Consider the following 4,909-nt stretch of genomic DNA (forward strand, 5'->3'; position numbering starts at 1 on the left):
TTTAGTTAGACAGCTTAACATTTATAAGTTTAGGAAAGTGCAGCAGAATTTTTAAAGATCTGCTTGTCTAGCTGACTTTCTAGCAGAAGAAAAAGAAGTCTCTCTTTTAAGCAAGGTATTCAGTAATTGTAGTTACGACTTGGTAACTTATATATAAAATTTTATTTTGTACATCGATCTATGGTAATGTAAATGTAAATCTAGAGTTTGAAAACTGTATAAAACTACAAATGCTAAAATTCTTTATTTTTTCAAAAAATGAGGACAGAGCCTTAAGTATTCAAGATTGTGTGAAACTTTCCTAGCAACTAGGAATCTTACGAGAAATCTAAATAAAGGTATTAAAGCCGCTTTTAAAAAGTGGCTTTCACCGTTACTGCAAATGCTAGCTTCTTAAATTTGAATACTTAAATACTATTTAAATGTGCATATTCCAAATAAGGAATTTCAAAACATAGTCAGCAATGTGCATATTTTGATGATATTATCTTAGCATAGTAAACGTGAAATCTGAGGTTTTGTAGGTTAGGCTTAATTTAGTCTTGTATTTTGGTTTAAAATATTACTAAAATCTTTCTCTTTTGGTTGTAGCTGCAGTTCTGCCATAATCCAAATCTTAAACGAGGCTGTCCCCAGCTTTTAGTGAGAATAAAAAGAATTGGGATTAAAAATGTCTCTCTGGTATCTTCATTGGCTGAAGATTTCAAAAAGAAGCACGTTAAAGCAGGGGGTAACGTGCATAATGATAATTTTGATTTTGTGGTTGACACTAGAGGAGAAAGTGCATTTTTACTTTCTGCAAATTTAAACATGCCTCTAATAAGGAAGCCCTCTTCTAGCCACATAATAGGTGATACAACTACCTTGATCAGAGGTGATTTTTCTCCTCCATTTTCAATGTCAGTTAGATCACCAGAACAATATTGCAATGGATCAACGTGCTTTTTAAATCAGTTGAACACTGCCCACAGGCACTCTCAAAGCAGCTACACTGAAGCAAATGGCCGTGTTGTGAACTTCATTACATTTACAATATCTACTTCTCAGTACAGTACCTTGTCTCCCATACTGAGCAATCATGTTTGACTAATGGTGGAGCCTTCTAATTTTCCATATAGATATCACAACATATCTGCCAATGACGGTCGTTTTTCTCAACTTCAACCAGGGAGCAAACCATGGTTACCAGTGAAATTGATAGCTGATACATCAGCTACCTCTCTTTCAAGGCCAGCTCATCAGCCATCTTCATTTTATGAACGTCATCCTAAACACAACTTATATACCAGAGGACTACCATATTATGCAGGATAACAAAGATTAATATTGATGGTGGCAAATGCCGACAACTATATGCAATTTTCTTATTTGAACGATAAACATACATGTTTACCTGTATTTTCGATATTTTTTTTAAAATAAAGAGTTAAACGGGAGTCTATGATATCATTTAAAGAAAAAGAGATATTTGATTGATATGATCACTTGATGGAACAATATGGGAGTAAATTTAAATAATTTCTTGTAAGCAGGAAGAGAAAATGGAAGAATTTGGAAAAAGACTAAAACATGGAGAGAGGGAAAGTTATTAGTGGTTTCTGGTTCATCCTGGAAAGTATGAATAGTGTTAAGTTCGGATAGGTTGGAACAGAAGATAATGCAGGAACCGGCCCAGGGAACATGGTCTCTATTATGTCATCCCTGGAATCATGAAGGTCACATGATATAGTCTCAGATGGTACATTTAGCATGTGGAAGAAATTAAGAAGTAATTTTATCTATGGTCTTCTTTGTGCTGTTCTCAAAGCATTCCAATTGGTGCTTTCATTTCCTGCCCTAAATATTCTATGCTATAATTTCTAGTCAATACCTTATGTTGCTTTTATTTCCAACCAAGGACAAACTTACATCCTCAGGGTGGCTCTTAATGCCTTTCCAACTCTATGCACACAAACTGAACTTAGTTAAGTCATTCGTTTATAAATCTGGCATCTGACTACCTTGGCATATGTTTATGTTTCACTGTATCTGGAGATACATCCAGGAAAATGCTTGTCATATATGTAAGCTCCAACCTCGCAAATTTTGCTCCAGCTAATCCTTGAACTTATGTTCTCCTATTACCTAATTAGACTTTCCCAGTCTCAGCACAGAAACCACCTCCTCCAGATGTTTTCTGTCTATCCCCCTTTCCTTGTCTAACTTGGATACCAACACAGTAAGCACAGCACATGCCACAGGATGCATTTTAGTATTTAGTGAATGAAAAATACATGTTGACTTTAAGCATAATCTACTTTCCTGAGACAGCAAATCTCTCATGGTTTTCAAACTATTTCATTATTGTCTTTACTCTTCACCACAAACTATCTCTTTTCATAGCCCAAGGACTAGTCACTAAAGACAGTAATTCGAGGTAGGTAAAGGAGACAAAGTATTATTTTCTTCTTAATTCATGCCTCCAGTGGCCTAAAGCATTCAATTCTCATTTGCTGGATTATTTCCTGTCTCTTCATCACCTGCCCACCCATAAGTAGCTGATTCTCTTCCCCATACCAAAAAATATACTGCCTTCTAATTAATTTACTTCTTAGAATCAGAGCTTTATCCAGAAGAGACAGTGTCATTGCAAACATTTAATGCAGGATTATACATCCCACATAAATTGTGCCCCTTCTAATCTTCACACAGGCAGTATCTAAGAGGTAATAGTCCCTTGGTTGGAGTGGTTGTGTTCAGTAACCAAATTGTAACCTAAAATGTGTGGACTAAAAAGAGGTGAGGGTGGTAGTATTAAAAATTTGTCCAACTGCAAGAATATCAAATTTATACAGATATTAGGAAATATAAAATTTTCATGGAAGACTTTGACTATTTCCCATTAATTTAAAATAAATGGTGAACATTTTCAGAATGTGAATTGCCCTGAAATGCTGGAAAATTGTAGGCAAGGTCAGGGAGCCTAAGGCTTCTGCTCACAACCATGCAGCCAGTGTCAGCTGATAAGACTGGAATGGCAACACTGAATACTGAAAAAGTGTCACCAATTGTGAAGAAAGCCTTTGATAATCTGGAGAATGGGCAAATGGGTCAGGTTAAGCTCTAGCAACATCCCACCAATATGATTTTACCAAGAGAAGAAAGGAGCCCACTTGCAGCAGGAGATCTGTGTCTGGACAGCAGTGGTTGTTCCTAAAACAGAAACATCAAGCTTTTATGTTTGTCAGCTCAACTATGATGGTGACTATTTTTTGCTTACATTAGCAGTCTGGGTTTCAGTTGGGCTGGTTCACAGCTAGTTTCGAGCTCTCTTATCACACAGTGGGTCTTACTGTGATCATCATAACAAGGTTCTATACTGATAAGTCAAAAGCTACACTTTACTTTAAAAATTAGAATTCCTAAAGAAGAATATTGTTTGTTTGTCCATCTGTAGTTCTCTACCTGGGAAAACCTAGAGTATTGGCAAATGTACAAAAGTTGTCTGGTGTGTGAAAACTATTCTCTGAGCTCTGACCACTGAATTCTTCCCACTAAATACTACAAATCTGTCTATCACTGTGTGTGTGTGTGTGTGTGTGAAGTTGGACTGTTAAGCAGTAACTAAGTTTATCTTAGTTGAGTCATCAGTGAATTATTCCTCTGCTTCTGGCAGAATCTCTGTGAATTAAGAGTATCATTTTGCCACCAGATTTTCTTCCGATCAGGGAGAGGTAGATTATATTTCTCCCAGTATACTAATTGTTACCTGTTCATTGAATCCCAAGCTAATGCTAGGGCCAAGCCACTGAAACCTTGAATTGGACAGAGGCATATATATTCACCAGTCCCCAGAGCCCAGCACAGGACTGTGTGTCCTTCTTAATTTAAGTTTGTGTCTACTTTGTTTTCTTTTAATTCTCATTGTTGACACAACTTATTTTTTCTTTGAACACCCCTTGACTGATTTATATGGACTGAACCACTGATTTATTTCTTTTAAGCTACAAATTACAATAACATTTCTTTCCTTGGACTACCTGGATTAAAGTGAGCATAGTCATCATTTTGAAAGCAGTCCTCAGTCCTAAAAATGCAGAACCTTTACAGCTCTTTGTCCAGCACTTGAGCCAGAATGTTTGTTGTTGATCTCAGGGATTATCCTCACATTCCCTTATGCAACCATGAGAAAACAGCACATTGTTATCCAAAATCAAGTCTTTGTCAGTATTGCTTTCCCTTTGCAAAACAGTTAAGAATTGTAGGAGTTCTGAGATTTAAACATGCTTAGATTTTTAGAAACCTAGCATTTTCATATTTTACAGATGCTCTCGTGGAGATGAGACTTTTGGTCTGAGACAGTGAACTTTATCACTCACAGCAAAAGCAGCCAGGGTTAATATTTGTATCCATTCCCTAATCTCAGATGAATACACAAAGTGAAATTTTGTTGCCTACAGAAGCAGTGGGCTGTTAACATGAAGAAAGATTTAGGCATTTTAAAACACTATTTTTATTAGTATCTTTATGTATAATTTATTAGAATCACTTATTTATTAGTATCTTTAACTAGGATAATATATCATGACTAAAGATTACTTGCTGCAAAAAGAATCATGAGAAATGACAAGGGAAAAAGTGACCATTGACTTTCCATTTTTTCTTCCACTTTTATTGAGATATAATAGGCATAAAACATTGTGTAAGTTTAGGTGAACAGGATAGTGATTTGATTTACAAGTGTCATGAGATAAATATCATAGCAATTTTAGGGAGAATTCTTTATCTCATTTAGATGCAATTTTAAGGAAATACAATTTGTCTTTTGGTTGTGATGAGAAAAATTATGGTCTACTCTCTTAACAACAATGATATTGAACATAAAGCAGTATTAACTGTAATTTTCATGTTACTATGGGGTATCCCTAGA

The sequence above is a fragment of the Vicugna pacos genome, unplaced genomic scaffold (assembly GCF_048564905.1).
Source record: "Vicugna pacos unplaced genomic scaffold, VicPac4 scaffold_20, whole genome shotgun sequence".
Lineage (NCBI taxonomy): Eukaryota > Metazoa > Chordata > Mammalia > Artiodactyla > Camelidae > Vicugna > Vicugna pacos.